Here is a 21,712-nt window from a genome sequence, read left to right on the forward strand (position 1 = left end):
CACGACTGGCGCCACTGTTGGAGTCTGTTCTGTGTTCCAGCTACCCGGATTTACCTGCGGGAGAATATCCCAGGGTGTTTCTCTGGTCAGTTGCGGTCCTGATTCTCATAGGGCAGCTAGACAGACACAGCCCACACTGATGGAACGTTAGTGTTTGTCTTGCTGGCAGAGCTGGTTACCTGGGCATTTAGGTTAGCCAATAAATCACATCCCAGCAGGGCTCTTGGGCATGCAGGCATGTGTAAGGAGCAATGTTTTGAGTAAGCTTTTCCAATTTTACATCCCAGAGGTTGAATAAAAGGCTTTTGTATAGTTCTTCCTGAAACCCTGGCCACAAGCATGTTTTTAGAAAGAGAGTGGAGCTGCTGGAGACTTTAGAATGAAGTGAGTGGCGCCGGTATCAGTTAGAAAGTCTGCTGGCTTCTTTCCCACAGGTGCAGTCAGGCAGGATCCTTGTGAGAAACGTTAAGACTGCCGTACAAACTGGGGGGAGCCGCTGGGCCCCACCAGTCCCGGACACTCTCAGTCAGTGGTGGCACCTGGGAGCCCTGCTCCTGGCTGCCCTTTTTATTTTCTTGTTGGCATTGATGATGTAAGCACATTGATGATGGCACAGAGGAGGTCCCCTTTTGCTAAGTGGTTAGCTTACCCCAGTGGTCTTCTTGGTTGGTCCAGAGGTGTTTGGATTTTTCCTGGGGACAAATGCCACATGTCTCATCACTTCCGCCTTTCTTGAGCCTGGTGTCTGTTGTTAAAAACCTTGAAAAGCAACCTCAGCCAACAGGGACGTGGGACACCCAAGTACTTCTTCTAACTTTCGGAATTTCTTTCCAGCATCTGGGGCACTGTGACCTGTGGCACGGCACTGGTTTTCTGGGGCCTGTGTGTTGAGATCAGTATCCTCTCTGTAAGCATCAAAAATTCTTTCTATGAATTCCGAAGGATTTTCTTTCCCTGTTGGACCTCCTATACTTTAAATGTCCAGGTTTGGAGGCCCCCTCTGTTACCCCACAATCAGACATTCTTGGTGACGTCAAACCTCACTCTATCACCATCATTGTCCGGATCCCAGTGAGAATCACATTTGGGTCAGCCGTGCCTGCTGGGGTCCACATGTCACCAAGGTGGGCTAGATGTGAGCGTTCTGCCTCTACATGGGCCTGTCCTAACACCGTGCATTATTCCTTAGGAGTTACTAGGATGCTCCTGGGACCAGCGTGGTGGTGTAGGGGGTAAAGCCACCACCTGTGATGCCAGCATCCCATATGGGAGCCATCTCATGTCCCAGCTGCTCCACTTCTGATCCATATCCCTACTAATGGCCTGGGAAAAGTGGAGGAAGATGGCCCAAGTGCTTGGGCTGCTAGACCCAGATGAAGCCCCTGGCTCCTGACTTCAGCCTGGCCATTGCAGTCATCTGGAAACTGACCCAGAGGATGGAAGATATCTCTCTGTGTGGCTCTTACTTTCAAAATAAATCAATAAATTAAAAAAAAAAAAAACTCCTGAAGGTTTGTACACCTGCCCAGTTAGGGTGATGAGTAGAGAAAATGGAAGTGAATAAATGTTTCATCTTCCGTGGGTCCTGTTTGTGGGCATATCATGTTTCCGATGATATAAATTCAAGGTGGAAAAAGGAAAGTGATCATTTGTGAAGTGTGGGTTGCACATCTTTGTCGATTCCTGCGGGGACTTATCTTCAGGACATTTCCCTGCTGAGCGCTGGGAGTGCCCGCTGTGCGTGGGAGGGGAAGGCCATTCCTGGTGGGGCATCAGGTTTCCCTGGGGAGGCGAGGCTTGCATCCTCTTACCTGGGGCTCTGTCGCCATGGGGTGGGGCAGGTGCTCCTGTGAGAAGCAGAGGGGACGCTGACATCTCTTCCTGTGGGCTTGACGGGGTTTTCCCATCTGCTGACTCAGTGCACCATCGTCGTGTGTTTGGGGATAAATCCTTATTCTGATGTAAACACGTAAAGACCTGGATGTCAGAAATCTCATCCCATTTTCTTTCATGCTACAGAACAAACCTAATTGCAAAGTCGAGTTATTAGCCAAAGGTCCAGTTTCCGGCTGGTGTTCCTCACACTCCAATGGCATGGAGGCTGGGGTCGTGTTACAGAGGAACACGATCCTCTTTGTGACCTCATAGGCCCATAGACAAACACACTGCAGCTGTATAGAAGGCAGCCTAGGGGCCAGCGCTGTGGTGTCATGGGTAAAGCCACTGCCTGAAGCGCCGGCATCCCATATGGGCGCAGGTTTGAGTCCCAGCTGCTCCTCTCTGATCCAGCTCTCTGCTATGGCCTAGGAAAGCAGCAGAAGATGGCCCAAGTTCTTAGGCCCCTGCACCTGCGTGGGAGACCCAGATGAAGCTCCTGGCTCTTGGCTTTGGATCAGCGCAGCTCCAGCTGTTGTGGCCAATTGAGGAGCGAACCAGCAGATGGAAGACCTCTCTCTCTCTCTGCCTCTCCTTCTCTCTCTGTGTAACTGACTTTCAAGTAAATAAATACATCTTTAAAAAAAAAAGAAGGCAGCCTACAGGATTGCAAGGAGGAATTAAGGTAGCGTTTGGGTCAGGTGTGTGCTGCTCACTCAGTGTTGCTTGGGTTCCTCTTGCACACTTAAGGAGGCAGGAGGGCCCAGTGTGCAGGGGGACCAGTCCTTTATTTCTGCCCTCCCCGATGAGCTGGAGGTCCTTCCCTCTGACCTGGGGACAGGGCATCTCCTGGTGGATTTTCTCTAGGCAAGCGCTTCATGCCGTGGCTGAGACACTCTGGCTTTTCTGCAGGGCTCCTGGTCACCCAGGAGCACCCTGAAGGGGTCAGAGGGAGCAGTGTCTCCTTGAGCTTCTGAGTCGGAGAACCCGCACAAAGGCTTTCCAACAGGGCCCCGGGGGGGCAGGGTGCCTCCTGCGGTGCCCCCATCCCATGTCAGAGTGCCTGCACTTCTGATCCAGCTTCCTGCTAATGCACACTTTGCTAGGCAGCAGGTGGTGGTTCAAGTACTTGAGTCCCTGCCACCTAAATTGACTTATGGGCTCCTGGCTCTGGCCTGCCCACCCTGGAGTCTTGTGGGCATTTGGGAAGTGAGCCAATGGATGGAAGATCTCTCTTTCTCTGTTTTTCTTTACGCCAATCACATAAACTGGAAAAAAACTCCAATCTGTTCCTATTGCCAAGATCACCAAATAATTGACCCTTGCTTAATTTAGTAAAGGAACGTGGGAATGGAAGCTAATTAGTACATGAATGCCTGCATGAGACACACACAGAACCACATGTATTCCAGGGTTACTGTTTTTTTTTTTTTTCTTTTTTGACAGGCAGAGTTAGACAGTGAGAGAGAAAGAGACAGAGAGAAAGGTCTTCCTTCTGTTGGTTCACCCCCCACAATGGCCGCTATGGCCAGCGCGCTGCACCGATCCAAAGCCAGGAGCCAGGTGCTTTTCCTGGTCTCCCATGCAGGTGCAGGGCCCAAGCACTTGGGCCATCCTCCACTGCACTCCCTGGCTACAGCAGAGAGCTGGCCTGGAAGAGGGGCAACCGGAACAGAATCTGGCGCCCCAACCGGGACTAGAACCCGGTGTGCCGGCGCCGCAGGGTAGAGGATTAGCCTTGTGAGCCATGGTGCCAGCCTCCAGGGTTACTTATTTAACCAGTCTGGCCGGATGTGGTTCTCTTTCTGTTGAGAAATAACGCAGTTCCCCTGGCTAACGACATCTTTATTATCCAGTTTCCCAACACAGGTGGAGACAAGGTCCCTCCCCAACCCGAACGGGCCCCTCTTTTCCTCGAGAATCAGACCAGGACTTTTGCAAAGAGCAGCGCACAGGGTCAGCTTTAGTACGGCTGTTGCGGTGCTGAGAGGATGGCTCACCAGAAATGTCTTCATCCCCAGGACAATCTCTAGATACAAAAGAGACTGTGCCCAGGGCCTGCCTCACCCTGCAGAACCCACAGCTCCCTAGGAGTCGTGTCCCTGTGAAAGGAACTCCCTGGGTGGAAGGGCACAGGACTGGGGCCCCAGGCCAGGGCTCAGCCTCAGGTGGGCAGTTGGGAGGCCAGTCCCATCCGGATGCCACACTTGTTGTGGGACCAGTGTGATGTGTCTGACAACTGATGGACTCTGAAGCCGGATTCAGACTCCAGCCCTCTGCACAAGGAGAGTTTATTATTTGCATGGCTGGCAATGGAAATGGGGGTGTTTTCTGGCCCAGGGAAGGGGGTATATATGGATGCAGAGCAGACTGGTGGAGCTTGGGAGAGGGTCAGAGCTTCTGGTAATGTCCTCGGTGTCTCTGTGTCCTAGTCTGATGTGGCCCGGCCTTGTGGTTGCCATAGGATAAGTGTGGTAATGACACCTCCCTCCACTGGCAGCTCACGCTTGCATCCCATATGGGAGTGCCAGTTCAGGGTCCAGCTGCTCTGCCTCCCACCCACCTGCCTGTTAATGTACTTGGGCCCCTGCCATCCACATGGGAAACACTGCTGGAGCTCCTGGCTCCTGGCTTCAGCCTGGCCCAGCCCCAGCTCTTGTGAACATTTAGGGGGCAGGGGAGTGAACCAGTGGATGGAATATCTCTTTAACCCTCTCTCTCTGTGTCACTATGCCTTTAAAGTAAATAAATATATCTTTTTTAAAAGGATTTTTATTTATTTGAGAGGCTGAGTTACAGACAGTGAGAGGGAGTAACAGAAAGATCTTCCATCCACTGGTTCACTCCCGAGATGGTTGCAATGGCCGGAGCTGCGCAGATCCGATGCCAGGAGCCAGGAGCTTCTTCCGGGTCTCCCATGAGGGTTCAGGGGCCCAAGGACTTGGGCCATCTTCTTCTGCTTTCCCAGGCCATAGCAGAGAGCTGGATGGGAAGTAGAGCAGCCGGGTCTCGAACCGGTACCCATAAGGGATGCTGGCGCTTCAGGCCAGGGCTTTAACCTGCTGCACCACAGAGCTGCCCCCCCGCTTTATTTTAAAGTCTTATGATGACTCCAGCAAGGATGAATCCCCTAGTGAATGAATCCACAATAACCTGGGAAGGATGCAAAAGGCTTCTCATGAGCACTGGGTCCAGGCAACGATCCAGTGTTGTTTATCCAGGATGTTTAAAGCAATAGTGTCCTTTGTGTAGAATTGGTTCTGTTGCTTTAAATGGAAAGAAGCCTGGCACAGAGGCCTTCAACACACATGCAGTGACTGGCCAATAATCCCAGCTCTGCTGGCCTGCTGTCTGCACCTCCTCACCGAGCCAGGCTGTGTAAAATCACCTGATGGCTACAGACCCGCCCTGGGCACTCCTCGTTGCCCATCAGTCCTGCTACGTTGCTCCAAGGAGCGTGCATCCCCACTCAGAAGGAGGGTGAAAAACCTTGAAAATGTTGGAAGAAGGTGTTAGGACTAACAAGCGAGTTGAGTGAAGTTGCAGAATAAAGTCAGCACACCCAATTCCGTTGCCTTTCTGTATGCTCACATTGAAAGGGAACTGAAGACAGCAATTCTGGGGTAGGGGGTGCAGAGCTAAGATGTCCATACCCCATACAGGAGTGTTGGGGTTCAAGTCCCGATGCTGCTTTTGATTTCCACTTCCTGTTGATGCAACCCCAGGCTGCAGAAGGTGGTGGCTCAAGTGTTTGGGTCCCTGACACTCACCTGGAAGAACGGGATTGAATTCTGGGCTCCTGGCTCCAGCCTGGCCCAGTCTCTGATGTTGCAGGCATTTGAGGAGTGAAACCAGCAGATGGAAGCTCTCTCTGTTTCTGTCTCTCTGCCTTTCAAATAAATACAAATCAATAGATAAAAATGTTTTAAAAAGAGAAAAAAATGTATTTTAAAGATAAGTTTATTCTGATGCAAAAAAGCAAACTATTCTACATATAATATTATATAAAAGAATAAAGTACTATAAAGAATAGTCTTTTCAGGGCCGACGCTGTGGCGCAGTGGGTTAAAGCCCTGGCCTGAAGCACCAGCATCCCATATGGGCACCGGTTCTAATCCTGGCTGCTTCTCTTCCTATCCAGCTCTCTGCTGTGGCCTGGGAAAGCAGTAGAAGATGGCCCAAGTGCTTGGGCCCCTGCACCGACGTGGGGGACCCAGGAGAAGCTCCTGCCTTTGGATTGGCTCAGCTCTGGCCGTTGCGGGCATCTGGGGAGTGAACCAGCGGGTGGAAGTCCTCTCTCTGTCTCTACTTCTCTCTGTGGCTCTGTCTTTCAAGTAAATAAAATAAATCTTTTAAAAAAATAATAGTCTTTTCAACAACTAGCCTTCAACAAAATGGAAAACAACTTGCATAAGAATGAAGCCGGACCCTGACATGCACAAAAATCAACCAAAATGAATTTAAATATAACACCTGGAACTGTGAAACACCTAGAAGAAAAATAGGGGAGAACTCCTTGCCATTGGTCCTGGCAGTGATTTCTTGGCTATGACACCAAAAACATCGGCATCAAGAGTGAAAAATAAACAAGTCAGCTACTTCAAACTAAAAAGATTCTGCGCAGCAAAAGAAACAATCAACAGAGAAAAAAAAACTCATGGAATTGGGAAAAATATTTTCGAACTGTATATCTGGCAAGGAGTCAGTATCCAGAAAATATAAGAAAATGCGTGTGGCACAGTGGGTTAAGGTGTAGTTTGCAATGCCCACATCCCATAGAGGGCTGGCTCAAGCTCCAGACGCACCTCCTCTGATCCAGATCCCTGTGGATGCGCCTTGGGACGGCAGTGGGTTATGGTGTAAGCACTTGGGCCCCTGCTGCCCACGTGAGAGCAAGATTACTGACCATCCGGGAAACCAAAATGACAATCACAGTGAGCATCATCTCACACATGTCGGGGTGGCCCTTTGCCCCCGGCGCCCCCTAGTGGTGACTCTGATGCTTTGCCTGGCATACTTGACCGTTCGTGATTTAGCTCTGCCTACTGTTCTGGTTTTTTCTCTGCTCCATCTTCATCAGGATTTCATACATTGGGTACAAGATTGTTTGAAGGCTTCCCAGTGGATCAAGTTTTTCGTTAACTTACGGCTTTTTCCATGTTCCCTCCACCATGAGAACTAGCGCCTCATCCCAGCAGTTTGTCTAAGGCGAGTCATCGCCAGAGGCTCTGTTCACGCCTTGCTGACTTCAGCTTTTCCTGGAGTTCTCCGAACTTTCCCTGGACCTGTCGAGTCTAGGTCGGGGGTTTCTGCTGTGGGATTCCGAGGCCCTGTGCAGTGTGGCCTGTATGAGGCTCCCTAGGACGGACGCTGTGAGAAGTGTGGGTTAAGATGCCTTGCCTGGGGCTGGCTATGGTTAAGCTGCTGGTTAAGACACCTGCATCCCACACTGGAGCGTGCGGGTCTGAGTCCCAGCTCCAGCCGCTGACTCCAGCTTCCTGCTAATGCAGTCCCTGAACGGCCACAGCTCAAGTAAGTGGGAGACTTGGATTCAATTTGCAGCTCCTGGCTTTGACATCTCACCTGGACATTTTAGACATTGTGGAAGTGAAACAGTGAATGGGATTTCTCTCTCTCTCTTAAGTAAATACTCTTAAAATTTATTTATTTATTTGAGAGGCAGAGTTACAGAGAGAGAAAGAGAGAGAGAGAGAGAAGAGAGAGAGAGAGAGTCTCCATTGTATAGTTCATTCCCCAAATGCCCACAATGGTAGGGGCTGGGAGTCAGGAGCTCAATCTGGGTGTCCTACATGAGTGGCAGGGAGAGGAAGTGGTGTTGATGCCTGAGGGACTCAGTGAGTGAGAGGGCAGGGGAATGTGAGGGCCAGGTGGGGTGGGCGCGTGTGTTGCTGTGGGGAACGTGCAGGCAGAGCTGGGCACTCCATTCCTGAGCTGGACACTCCATTCCTGAGCTGAGCACTCCATTCCTGCCCCCAGAGGAAGCCCCAAGAGGTCCTGCAGAACACATGGGGCAGGTCCTGCTGTGGACACCTGGCTATTCCCAGAAGGAAATGAGCCCTTGAGGTTCCTAACTCAGATTTTGCAACAAGAAAAGACCTCCCTATCTTCAACCTTCTTTGCCTTTCCCCCAGAGGGGCCCAGGGACAGGAGAGGAAGGCACTCACAGGGATGAAGCTGTTTGCGTGCAAGAAAGACTTTTTCATGCATTTGAAAAAAGGGACCCAACTCTAGCGTCAGGGCCCAGTGGGGTTGGAGAGGAAGGCACAGGACGGGGGCGGTAAGGGCTATTCTTTTTCTTCCGAGATGGTTAAAAAACATACTCTGTTGAGACTGGGTGGAGATCCTGTCTAAGTGTCTGTCTGTCTGTCCTCAGTCCTTTGTGCCCTTGCTCTGGTCCTCACACCTGTATGCTGAGCCCTGCTACAGACAGCGCAGGAAGAGTGTGGAATCTGCTGGAGGGAATGACCCAGATCCTTCCAGGAGCTCCTTGTCTGCTGGGGAGAACCTTGGGGATGCAAGATCTGGACGCGGGCTGTCACTGTACGAGCCAGTCACCCTGTCGCTTTGGCTTCCCTGGGCTTTCTGTCAACACCTGTTGGCACAGGTGCAGTTGTTTCTTTGAGTGGATGGAAGCTGACCGATCACCTTGGTCAAGGGCACCAGGTGTGACCCAGAAGGCAAAGAGACTGGGTTTTGTATGCATTGGCCAGAAAAACACTTTAGAGTGAATGCCCCAGGCTTTGCATGGTCAAAATCCAGTGGTACATTATGTATCTAGGTGCCGTCTTATCTGTGGTGCCATCTATGCCCCAGATGCCATCTCAGGTTCTGGCCCCCATGGTCACCTTGCACAGTAAGCTTCGGTCCTAAGCCCCATGGCCCAACCACCCATGTCAGCTCCACCCCTCCCCACACACCCTAATGGGATTCACTGCTCCTACTTCCCAGCCCCCGACACAGGTTTAACAGGACCTGTTTCCAGCACGCATGCTCTCTCTCTCCTGATTCCTCTCTCTCTTACTCTCTTGCCCTCTACCCCCAGCCCATCGGGCTTCCCCCACCCGACAATAAGCTGTTCCCTTACCTCCAGTGTTTGGTGTGTTTTCTGGCTGCCTTACACTAGGGAGGATGAGTTGATGTTTAGAAATAGGCGAATGCTATACAGATCCAACAGTGAGGAATATAAGGAGACTTAGGTTGAAAATGGGCTTTTTCTACACCGATAGAAGGCTGTCTGATGTGCTTGGCTTATCAAGAGGTTCTAAAAGTCCTTATAAAAAGTTTTAGGGGCTGGTGCTGTGGTGTAGCTGGTGAAGCTGCCACCTGCAGTGCCGGCATCCCATATGGGCACTGGTTCGAGTCCTGGCTGCTCCGCTTCCAATCCAGCTCTCTGCTATGGCCTGGGAAAGCAGTACAAGATGGCCCAAGTCCTTGGGCCCCTGCACCTGTGTGGGTGACCTGGAAGAAGCTCCTGGCTCTTGGCTTTGGATTGGCGCAGCTCTGGCCATTGTGGCCAATTGAACAATGAACCAGCAGATGGAAGACCCCCCCCCCCCCCGGCCTCTCCTTCTTTCTCTGTGTAACTCTGACTTTCAAATAAAGAAATATTTTATTTGAAAAAGACATAAGCTGCTTTCTGGGGATCTCAGCTGTAGGAGGAGGGAGACAACAGCAGGACGCAGGAGCACAGTGGGGTCGACTTCGGGGACCCCTGGAGGAGAAGAGGGACCCAGATGCGGGTGGAGGGAGGGGGCGCTCCTCGATTGTGGGAAGTGTTGGAGGAGGGACTGCTCAGCAGGAGACAGGAGCTGCTTTTGGCGGCAGAGGTGGTTACCAAGCACAGACGGGGCCCCGGGGTAGCTCAGGGCCTGGCTAACCCGTGGTGCTCCTGACCCATCAGTTTAATCCCCGGAGTAAGCAGAGATCAAGTGTGGATACACAGGTTGTCAGTTCCCTCACCAGGGTGACCTGGACAAGTAGGATTTTGACGTCCCTGCTAGTTCATGTGTAAGCTGGGTTGGGGGAGGGGCTGCCCAGTGGGGCGTGAAGGACACAGCGGCACCTGCTCCCAGCCGGGATTCCAGGAGCCTCAGGAGGCCGCTGTGCCCCGGAATGTTCCAAATGGCTCCCTCTGGTTCCCCCTTGGGTGGAACTCCATCCCTGCCCCTTCTTCCCCTTCTGAGATGGTAACAAAGACAGGGCCGGCTGGGCCCTGGGAGGGGAAGGGGCGTGGGGGACGTCGGCCGGGCAGGTCCCTGTGTGGAGTGGGGTGCACTGCGTAAGCCGGGGTGAATGGTGTTCTTTGCTCCGCCTTTCCGTTTTGCTGCAAGCTCAGGACTTCGCTGTGCGGATGTACACCACAGGAGCCTGCTTACCGATCCGTCTCTCGAGGGTGGCCCCTTGTCCTCCAATCTTCTTTCACGCCTCCTTTTAAGACATGAACACCCCCCCCCCCAGGGGGGGAGTCCAGTTCACTTCCCGGAGGACCTGGGGATCCCAGGCAACTTCTTCCCTTAGGGTCGCCTCTCCATGATTTCCTCTGCCCGCACATCTGCCGGTCTCTTTGATATCCTGCTCCCTGCAGCCACTGGGTCAGCCTGACTCCCCCCTCCTCCGCCCAAGGCAGGATTAGTCCCGTTCTCTGCATCCCTCGGCTCCACCAACCTGAAACTTGAACTTCACCCTTGCGGGAGTGCACTGTCGGGCAGCAGCGGAGCCAAAGTAAATACCAAGCTGGTACTGGCACTGAGCCCTAGGAGAACCCTTGCCAATGAGCAAGTGCCCCCCGGCAGCTGAAGGTGGATCCGCGGATTTCAGGACAGCTGAGGACAGAAGGAGAAAGGGGAGGGAAGGGGGTCCCTGGGCAGGGGGGGTCTGAGCCCTGGGTGGGCTCGAGAGGGTGGTCCTTTTGTTCGTGAGGACAGGGCTTCGGAGCAGAATGTCAGGTTTTGGAACTGACCACAGGCTCCTCTCAGGGAGGGTTGGAGTGGATCAGGAGAGAGGGGTGAGCAGGGCTTGGCGTGGAGCTGGGCAGAGACCAGGAGAGGTGGAGATACTGGCACAGAACGGTAGGAAGAAGGAGACCAATGAGGAGAGGGGGAGGTGTGGGGAGACAGCACGTTGAAAGAGAGCCAGATGGGCTAATCCTCCACCTGCAGCGCCGGCACCCCGGCGTTCTAGTCCCGGTTGGGGCGCCGGTTCTGTCCCAGTTGCACCTCTTCCAGTCCAGCTCTCTGCTGTGGCCCAGGAAGGCAGTGGAGGATGGCCCAGGTCCTTGGGCCCTGCACCCGCATGGGAGACCAGGAGGAAGCACCTGGCTCCTGGCTTCGGATCGTCGTAGCGGCCATTTAGGGGGTGAACCAATGGGAGGAAGACCTTTCCCTCTGTCTCTCTCTCTCACTGTCTAACTCTGCCTATATATAAAAAAAGAAAGAGAGCCAGATGTCGCCTCTTCATCCTTGGGTTCAGAGGGAGGAGGGTGTGGCTTGTGCTGGTAGCTGCAGCTTGGACTGGATTTCCGAGGTCTCTGGGACTCAGGACAGAACTGCGTAAACTGTAGACAGAGGCAGTGGGCTTCACCTGGCTGGGGTGCAGAAGATGTGACTCTCCTGTTTGTCTCCAGAAGGGAATGGCTTGAGGCGTGTGGCAGGCACCTTCCCACCTAGGTGAGCAGGAAGTGTGGACCCACTGAAGGAGGCCGTGGGCCCCTTCTCCTTGGCTGGGGCAGTGGGTGGGTGGGTGGGGGTCTACAGTGAGTCCCAGGTGGCTTCCTTTTTTTTTTTTTTTTTTTAGGGTAGGTAAAATGAGCATTGAAACCTGTGCCTGTGAGGGGGTGCTGCTCTGCACACCTGCCCTCAACTACACCGCCTGCAGCTACACCTGTGCACTGGGCATGTTCAGCAGGCGTCTCCCAGGTTTGGGTACGACAGACACTGTGGAAGGACCGTCCGCTTGGCGACCTGAGCGTGGTTAGCTCCTCCCTCCTGCCTCTCTCTCCCTGTGGGCCACAGCCACGGTGCCAGGGACCAACTGGAGGACACACAGCTGTCCTCCTTGGTACTTTCTCCTCCTTCTCCTTTCCTTCTCATTGTTCTATGGGTGATTTCCTATCTCATCCGGGTAACCGTGGCCCACCTGAGATGCCCTCTGCTTTCAAGAATGGATCAGCTAGCCGGCGCTGCGGCTCACTAGGCTAATCCTCCCCCTTGCGGCGCCGGCACACCAGGTTCTAGTCCCGGTCGGGGCGCCGGATTCTGTCCCGGTTGCCCCTCTTCCAGGCTAGCTCTCTGCTGTGGCCAGGGAGTGCAGTGGAGGATGGCCCAAGTGCTTGGGACCTGCACCCCATGGGAGACCAGGAGAAGTACCTGGCTCCTGCCATCAGATCAGCGCGGCGCGCCAGCCATGGCAGCCATTGGAGGGTGAACCAACGGCAAAGGAAGACCTTCCTCTCTCTCTCTCTCACTGTCCACTCTGCCTGTCAAAAAAAAGAGGAGTGATCAGAACAATGTCCCTGAGCTCATACGGAGCTCATATCCTTGTTGGGAGGGCGGGCACAGGAATAAATATATCAGCCAGGAGGTGACAGTGCCTCTGATGGAAATAGGTAATCAAGAATCCCATGCTAAGGGGGGAGGGTGTGGGAAGTTAAGACCTCTTGCCCTGCAGGAGAAGAGGTGGTGCTCTGGGAGAGCAGCGCGCAGTGTACAGGCCAGAGGGCCAGGCATCATGGCACAAGCACAAACAGCTGGAAGTGAAGCACGCGGGCCTGCCAGGAGGCGTGCTCAGAGAAGCCGTGGGGAGACCGCACTGAGAACTGTGGCTTTTCCTCTGAGTGGCGAGGGAAGCCACAGGAAGATGCTGTGTGGGGAAGTGCTGTGATCGGACTTCCATTTGAGAAGGATCATTCTGGGGCAGGCATTTAGCTTGCTGATTGAAGGTTCCGAATCCCACACTGGAGTTCCGGGCTCCAGCTTCTGAGCCCAGCTTCCTGCTAATGCAGACCCTGGGGGCACATCATGCCGGCTCAGATGATGAGGTCCTTGGTGTCCACATGGGAGCCCTGGATCTGGTTCCTAGCTCCTGCCTTCTGTCCTGGCCCAGGCCTTGCTGTAGCAAGCATTTGAGGAATGAAACAGCAGCCGGGTGCACAGTCCTACACTCTCCCTGTCTCTGTCTCTCTACCTTGTAAATGAGTGATTTTAAAAAAGGTCTTTGGGGTCGGTGCCGCGGCTCATTTGGCTAATCTTCCGCCTGCAGCGCCGGCACCCCAGGTTCTAATCCCGGTTGGGGCACCAGATTCTGTCCTGGTTGCTCCTCTTCCAGTTCAGCTCTCTGCTGTGGCCCAGGAGTGCAGTGGAGAATGGCCCAAGTGCTTGAGCCCTGCACCCGCATGGGAGTCCAGGAGAAGCACCTGGCTCCTGGCTTCGGATTGGTGCAGTGCACCAGCTGTAGTGGCCATTTTGGGGGTGAACCAACAGAAAAGGAAGACCTCTCTCTCTAACTCTGCCTGTGGAAAAAAGAAAAAAGAAAAAGTCTTTGGGCTGCTGTGTGGAAAATCAATTATAGAACTACAGAGATCAGTTTTCCAGCCAGGCTTGCCATAGAAACAGAAACCTAAAATCCTTTTTTTTTAATATTAAAAAAAAAAAAAAAAAACAGAGGTAGCTGGTAAGGCAATTCCCCCAGGTCTTCAAGAACATAGGCTGCTTCTTCTGTTTGCTTTACCTCGGAACACCTGGCTTCATTCTCGTGGATATTTTGTGTTCTATGGCGAGTGCTGCAAATGCGGTCACTGGGCCCATCCCTAAGCCCCAGAAGGAACAGGGAAGAACTGGTCCTTTCCCCTTGATCACAGCTTCCAGTAGTTTGAGGTGTTATTTCTGCCCCCATCACGCTGGCCACACCTGCTCCACATGGACACAGCGGCTGCGAGGGAGGTCAGGAATTACAGCTTCCTTGTTCCACACTTCGCCCAGGTTTGGGTCACTAAGGAAGAAGGGGAATTTGGATATTGGAGGGTTATTAGCACCCTCTGCCACACAGTCCAGAGGCGGTGGTGGGAATGCAGGAGGGAGACTGTGTTGGAAGAAGCATTTGTAGGTGGTTGGATTCCCGGTTTTGAAGGTAAATCTGCTAGAATTTGCTGCAAAGTTATATGTGGGTGGCAGAGAGGGAGAGAGAGAGGGAGAGAGACAGCAATAGCCAGGGCTGGACCAGGCTGAAGCTAAAGAGCTAGGAATTCAGTTCAGGTCTCCTACAGGGGTAGCAGGTATCTAAGTACCCGAGCCATCAGCTGCTGCCTCGAGACTCTGGGGGGAGACGGCCCTACGAACACCTCCGGGACTGCACTATTATTATTTTTAAAGATTTATTTATTTACTTGAAAGGCAGAGTTATATACAGAGAGAGGGAGGGAGAGAAAGGAGAGAGAATCTTCTACCTGCTGATCCACTCCCCGCAAATGGCCCAATGTCTGGGGCTGGACCAGGCTGAAGCCAGGAGCCTGGAACTCCATCTGGGTCTCCCATGTGGGTGTCAAGGGCCTAAGTACTTGGGCCATCTTTTGCTTTCCCAGGTGCATTAGCAGGGAGCTGGATTAGAAGTGGAGCAGCTGGGACTTGAACTGGCGCTGGTATGAGATGCTGGCATTGCAGGCAGTGGCTTTACCAGCTGCGCTACAGTGCTGGCTCCCAGAACTGCATTACCTATGTTGCTAAGTTTATAGCAATTTGGCACAGCACCAGTCGGAAACTCAGTCAGTTGTTTTGTGCACATTAGCACTGGTTTAAAGCGCATGCTGTGTGTGGCTGCTGTAACGAGCGTATAATTTGATGTTATTTGAATTATTCCAGACAATTAATAAAGATGACAAGCTCTCCAATTCATTTGATGAGGCTCGGATAAGCTAATATCAAAATCTAATAAAGGAAATATAAAAACAAAACTAAAAAAGGGTATTGCTTATTAATTCAGAGGCGAAAATGCTAAGCCAAACATATTAGCAAATGAATAGGCATTAGAGGAAGAGAGGGTGTGCTGTGAATACCCAGAGTGTATCAATACCTGCAAGCATGATCTTGATAGAAAGTCTTATTAAGAAATATTTTAATATGTTTTATTGCACCACCAAATGAAAGGAGAAAATCTTTTAATAGATTCTCCAGGGGCTACTATTGTACTCATGAGACATTCCTAGCTAAACTCCAAGTCAAATAAAAAAAGTGGGAAGCCATATAAAGTTACAGATTTTATTTGTTTGTTTATCGTGTAAAGATTTATTTATTTATTTGAAAGGCAGAGTTACAGAGAAGCAGAGGTCGGGGTGGGGGGGTGGTCTTCCATCCACTGGCTCACTCCCCAGATGACCACAACAGCTGGAGCTGAGCTGATCTGAAGCCAGGAGCCTGGAGCTTCTCCTGGGTCTCCCACATGGGTGCAGGGACCTAAGGACCTGGGCCATTTTCCACTGCTTTCCCAGGCCACAGCAGAGAGCTGGAAGGGAAGTGGAGCAGTCAGGACTCAAACCAGTTTCCCATATAGGATGCCAGCACTGCAGGAAGTGGCTTTACCCACTAGGCCACAGAGCCAGCCCCTAGAGGCTATTTATTAAAGGTCAGTTAACAAACATTGTACAATGACAGAATACTGATGCTACTGCTGTTGAAATCAGGAAAACATGGGCACATCTCATCTCCACTATTATTCAATACAGTTTTAAAGATTTCCCTAATGTATTAAGCCAGGAAAAGGATATAATCAGAATTAGTATGGTAAGAAAGTAGATGTTTAATTTTATTTGCAAATGATCAGATGATTCAATGATGCATTTCTAGAAAAACCCAGTCTGCCAATGAAAACCTACAAAGAACAATAAAAGAACTTGGGGATATGTTTGGCTCTAAGACCATACGAGAAAAACTGATAGCTTTTCCTTAACCCAGAAATAGTAATAAAAAAAGCAGGTAGAAATGGGAAAATACATGGTTTCTCTTGTATCAGGGACATGTGTGAGAACTGCTAGCTTGTTATGGAAAAAGAACAGTGGGGAGAGAAAACTGTAGCAGATATTAAAACTCAGTAATGTTCTAAACTGTTGCAGATAACGTAAGTTCATTCACTTGTTCAACAAATGCTTTTTGAGCACCTACAGTAGGGAAGGTGCTTTTCTAGGCACCGAGGAATCTTTCAGGAGCCGAGGATAAAGGAAAAGAATCCAGGGACGAAGTCCTGTCCTTGTGGGAGGTGTAGTGTGGCTTGGACACTGGAACAGGTGAATAGACTCAATGGGGCTGAAGGAAGTCAGAATTCCGGAGCAAACTCTCAGGGAATTCTGTGGGTCGAATCATCGCTTAACAAAGGAGGCCAGGATAACTGGCTTTTCCAAATCAAGGACGCTAGTTGCCTCACCTTACATTTAAGGTAGGTTCTGGATGTTTTAACCTAACAAGAATGACAACAGCAAAGCTAGGGGAATAGTTAGGAGAATGAGAAAATAACTTGGGGCCAGTTGGTTAAGCTGCTGCCTGCAGTGACGGCATCCCATATGGGCACCTGTTCGAGTCCTGGCTGCTCCGCTTCCAATCCAGCTCTCTGCTATGGCCTGGGAAAGCAGTAGAAGATGGCCCAAGTCCTTGGGCCCCTGCACCTGCGTGGGAGACCTGGAAGAAGCTCCTGGCTCCTGGCTTTGGATTCATGCAGCTCTGACCTTTGTGGCCAATTGGGGAGTGAACCAGTGAATGGAAGACTCCCCCCCCCTTCTCTCTCTCTCTCTCTCTCTCTCTGTAACTCTGACTTTCAAACAAATAAATGAATCTTTTAAAAAAAATGGAAAATCAAACTAAATCCAGATCAATAAAAACATCTATGTGTCTACCAGTTGGGAGATTCGTACATAGATTATGGCATGATCCCAATACTGAGTATTCTACAGCTGTTCAAAGAGGGAATCCAATCTCCATATTGTGTCTGGAAGGATGTTCATACCAAACCGTTTGGGGAATAAGAAGAGTCAGAAGAGGACCCTGAGCTTTCGCATGCAATACAACACAACACAGCACAGCTGTTTTCTCTATGATCTCAGAGAAAGGTTTGGAAAATACCCAAAATGATACACGTTCGTTCTCTTGGGGTCAAGGATTGCAGAGTGTGGGGGAATAAGGGATGGTGACTTCTCTCTGTCTGGTTTACTGCTGCCTCTCTGGAACATAACAGGCATACTGGATCCTTTCAATAAGATTTATTGAGTAAACAAACATTTCTATTTATTTAACAAAAAAATGAAGGCGTATGAGGTGGGACAGTGGAGAAACTGGAGTAGAAATAAGAAGGACTCCAGGGCTCTGCGCAGAGGCCTGCTGTAGAAGTGAAACTCTCCCAGGGGGAGCCAGCAATCAGCAAGCACCCGGATGAAGAGCTGGCCTCAGGGGCGAGGTCAGAGGGGTCTAAGCAGCTCATTCTCCCGGAAACCATCCTCCGTCCCCCTCTCCACTGGTTCGAAGGTGTTCTCCTGGCCAAGGTGAAAAGGCTCAGCTGGTGTGGGAGGTCAGAGAGAGGCAGGGCAGGATCGGAGGACATGCGAAAAGAGACTGTGCTATAGCCAGACAAGGCCTCCTACAGCCTTTTTTTTTTTTTTTTTTTTGACAGGCAGAGTGGACAGTGAGAGAGAGAAACAGAGAGAAAGAAGCCAGCTGCCTTCTGGCTTCCTATGCACACACCCTGCAGGAGTGGTCTCTGCAGCGTCCCCACCACATGTGGGACAGGAACTCTAGTAAAAGCGCCCAGGTGGCTAAGGCCTGGTGTGCACAATAATCAACTTAAAGCAAACACCTGGGGGGAATGAGCATCATTAATGGGAAGGGCCAAGAGAATAGAGGGGATGAGGAGCTAGCAGCAAGGTGCACACACAGCTTTGAACATCATATTGAAGGGATATGAGGTTCATAAGCCAAGGGCTAACCATGCACCAAAAAGCTCTTCCAAATTAAAAGTTGTTTGTCGAAAGAAAGTCAGACAATTGCCAGTCATGACTGTAGAGTGAATCACTGACTTGGGAACTGAGGACTGTTCTCACGACACAGACCCAATGCACAAGGAGATGCACATTAGGAGGGTAAAGAAAATCGACGTGCAGGCTTGGTCCTAGCAGAGCCAATGCTCCCACTTAAGAGCAGGCTGGAAGAATAACACGGAGCAGGAAGGGGGAGGAGGAGGAGGAAGGGCGAGGGAAGAGGAGGAGAACGGAGAAAGCTTCTTTTTCTTAAAGATTTGCTTTATTTGAAAGGCAAAGTGAGAGAGAGAGAGAGAGAGAGAGAGAGAGAGAGAATGAATCCATCTTCCATCCTCTCGTTCATTCCCCACGTGGCTGCAACAGCCAGGACTGGGTCTTGCACATGGGTGGCAGGAACCCAAGCACTTGGGCCATCACGTGGCCCCTTCCATGTGCATTGGCAGGAAGCTGGGTCTGAGGTGCTTCTGAGTCTCAAACCAGACACTCTGATATGGGATCGTGGGGTCCCAAGTGGTGGCTGAACCCACTGAGCCACACGTCAGCCCTTGAAGAAATTTTTGAAAGTGAAGAAGTACTTAATATTTCTGATCAAAACTGAGATAGTAGGAAATAGGTAGGTGAACTATCTGGATTCTGAATTTCAGAACTAGAGATGATTTACAAGTTTTCTGGAAAAAAATTGCATATGAAGAAAAGCCAATCGGAGTGGCAAAAGCCTTGTCTACAAGATTAAATGAATGCCAGTGGATAAGGAGGGAAGACTATCTGGGTCCAAGAAAGAAGAATTCAGAAACTTAATTTCTGTGATTAGAAAATATCGTATAAGAATTAAGCAAAGATACAAGGCTTTGAAAATATGCCATTCACATATAATTTCTGAAAAAATTACTTCTAAATGAAAAATTCAAGAAATAAATTGATGTAGATGACAATAATCGTTGGTAACCAAAGAAACGATAATTACTTAACAGCTAATTTTAACAATCATTATGGGTACTATACTTCATACAATTATTTAGAATTATTCTTTTAATAAAAAAGTACATAGTTGATCATAACTTAGAAGCAAAAATTCACTAATATTTGTGAGGCACAATTGGAAAAGACAAAGAATTAAAAATGTAAGTGATTATAATCGCATATTTTTTAAACTATCAAATTACCTATGTCATTTGCATTATATTTCTTTTTTAAAATTTTGATTTTAATTAGTTTTGAACAGATTGCATGTGATCTGTAGATGCAGTTCTAAGAATGTGATGTGATTCCCTTCTTCCCTCCTTCCCTCCCTCCCCCTCACCTCCCCACCCTCTCTTCTCCTTTCTCTCTCTCTCTCTCTCTTTTTTTTTTTTTTTTACAGGCAGAGTTAGAGAGAGAGAGAGAAAGGTCTTCCTTTTCCGTTGGTTCACCCCTCCAATTGGCCGCTATGGCCGGTGCACTGCGCCGATCCGAAGCCAGGAGCCTGGTGCTTCTCCTGGTCTCCCATGCAGGTGTAGGGCCCAAGCACTTGGGCCATCCTCCACTGCCTTCCCGGGCCATAGCAGAAAGCTGGACTGGAAGAGGGGTAACCGGGACAGAATACGGCGCCCTGACCGGGACTAGAACTCAGTGTGCCGGCGCCGCAGGCAGAGGATTAGCCTAGTGAGCAGCAGTGCCAGCCTCTTTTTTAATTTTTGAGATAACGTATTTTAAAATTACATTACAGTAACAAGGCTTAATTCTTCACCAACTAAGAAGTTTAACTAATAGGAAGCAAAAAGACCCTGGTTTAGTGGGAATGTAGACAATGGCTATAAACATTAATTGAATGGAAAAATGACCTTTTCACCCATATTTAGTAAATTTGACATTTATAATAGTATGACATTCTTTTTTTTTAAGTTCTTTTTTTTTTTTTTTTTTTTTTTTGGACAGGCAGAGTGGACAGTGAGAGAGAGAAACAGAGAGAAAGATCTTCCTTTTCCGTTGTTTCACCCTCTAATGGCCCCCACGGCCAGCGTGCTGCGCTGATCCGAAGGCAGGAGCCAGGTGCTTTTCCTGGTCTCCCATGGGGTGCAGGGCCCAAGCACTTGGGCCATCCTCCACTGCACTCCCTGGCCACAGCAGAGAGCTGGCCTGGAAGAGGGGCAACCGGGACAGAATCCGGCACCCCAACCGGGACTAGAACCCGCTGTACCGGCACTGCAGGTGGAGCACTAGCCTATTGAGCTGCGGCGCCGGCCATATGATATTCTTAACCGTTGGTTTGACAAAGATATAAAACAAAGCTTTACAGAACTGTATTTGAGCAATACTGATCCACACAGACGTTTCTCTCTTTTTCTTTTTCTTTGGCCCTCCTGTATGTATTGTTTAACTGCTCTTCTTTTGCAGCGTCTCCTTCGCTCAGGAGAATCAAGTTACTGATATAGAAAACCTTGAAACCCCTGGAGAAAAATTGAAACAGCAGCTTGCAACTCATTTGATCCTGGAAGGTCAGAAAGGGGGGGAAACACACAAAATATAATCGGCGGCACAGGCCAAAGGCAAGATGCAGAAGTACGCAGTTTCATCAGAGCAACACCCAGAGTAACCGGACTCAGCAAGGCTGATGGATAAACAGACACCGGGGCCGGCGCCGTGGCTCACTAGGTTAATCCTCCACCTGCAGCGCCGGCATCCCATATGGGCGCTGGTTTCTAGTCCTAGCGCCGGTTGCTCCTCTTCCAATCCAGCTCTCTGCTGTGGCCCGGGAAGGCAGTGGAGGATGGCTCAGGTCCTTGGGCCCTGCACCCCATGGGAGACCTGGAGGAAGCACCTGGCTCCTGGGTTCAGATTGGCGCAGCACCAGCCTTAGCAGCCATTTGAGGGGTGAACCAACGGAAGGAAGACTTTTCTCCCTGTCTCTTTCTCACTGTCTATAACTCTACCTGTCAAAACAAAAACAAAAACAAAAACAAAAAACAAACAAACAAAAAACCCCACAAGAATGAACAGGTAACCATGGAAGTATCACACCAAGTCAGTCGTGGTCAAGCTCTCTAAGTGGAACAACAAAGACAGTTTTACAAAGCAAAACGGCTATGACTCACCAGGAAGCCAGAACAATCCCCGACTCTTATACATCAAAACCACTTCAATGTCAGAATCAAACCAATAATCAGAGTGCAGAACATTGAAAAATCATACCTCTCTCTACAGATACAAAACAACCCACTGAGAAGATTTGTTTATTACGATGATGAAGCTTCGTGATGGCCTTGCACCCAAGGGACAAAGAAAGAACAGTACTTTCAATTCCCAGGGGACATTAAAATCTAGGGCACTGATCCACACTCCACACTAAAGAAAATCTCACCAAGTCTCCAAGGGGAAATGCATGGGCCACGTTTTCCAACACAGCGCACTAGCAACCCAACTGCAGTCATAAAGGTTTCAAAACCATTGGAAACACACACAGCAGCCGGGTCCCAGATGTCTCCTGGCCCAAGGGCAAATGGAGCATTTGGTGACCAGCCAGTCGAGCGCTGATGACACGGGCAGTTCAGATCTGAACATGGCTGCCATCGAGGAGGTCCCCCCAGAGGTCTTCATTTTCCGTGATGTCTGTGGCAGAATGAGAAATGCCGAAAGGAGATGAACAAAACCGCTCAACTGCCCAAGCTGGAACATAAAACTAAACAGAGCGAAAGAAACTCGGGGAGAATTAACATGTACAAAACCAAACCGCTTCACGAGAACCCTGCAAAGGACAAGGTGGGTCCCGGGAGCCCCCTCTCCTGTGCAGGTTTCTGCTGGGGCTTCCCGGCCTGCATCCCCTGACCCCCACCC

General features: G+C 50.4%; 1 long non-coding RNA gene across 31 annotated transcripts in view; it reads left to right on the plus strand.

Moving 5' to 3' along the window:
* Positions 1–21,712, plus strand: part of LOC103348286 (uncharacterized) — a 160,124-nt gene that overhangs the window by 85,933 nt on the left and 52,479 nt on the right. For 18 of the 31 annotated variants that reach the window (XR_016216109.1, XR_016216120.1, XR_016216130.1 and 15 more), the window contains one exon: positions 20,276–21,637. The exons of 1 other annotated variant lie outside the window; for it this stretch is intronic. This is a non-coding gene — a long non-coding RNA (uncharacterized LOC103348286). Of the gene's footprint in view, positions 1–6,016; positions 9,518–11,658; positions 11,865–20,275; positions 21,638–21,712 lie in introns of those variants that run through there. 12 more of the 31 variants (XR_016216117.1, XR_016216128.1, XR_011380080.2 and 9 more) reach the window with 3 other exon arrangements.

The sequence above is a fragment of the Oryctolagus cuniculus genome, chromosome 11, assembly GCF_051225735.1.
Source record: "Oryctolagus cuniculus isolate XC-2025 breed Fujian yellow rabbit chromosome 11, ASM5122573v1, whole genome shotgun sequence".
NCBI classification, from domain to species: Eukaryota; Metazoa; Chordata; class Mammalia; order Lagomorpha; family Leporidae; genus Oryctolagus; species Oryctolagus cuniculus.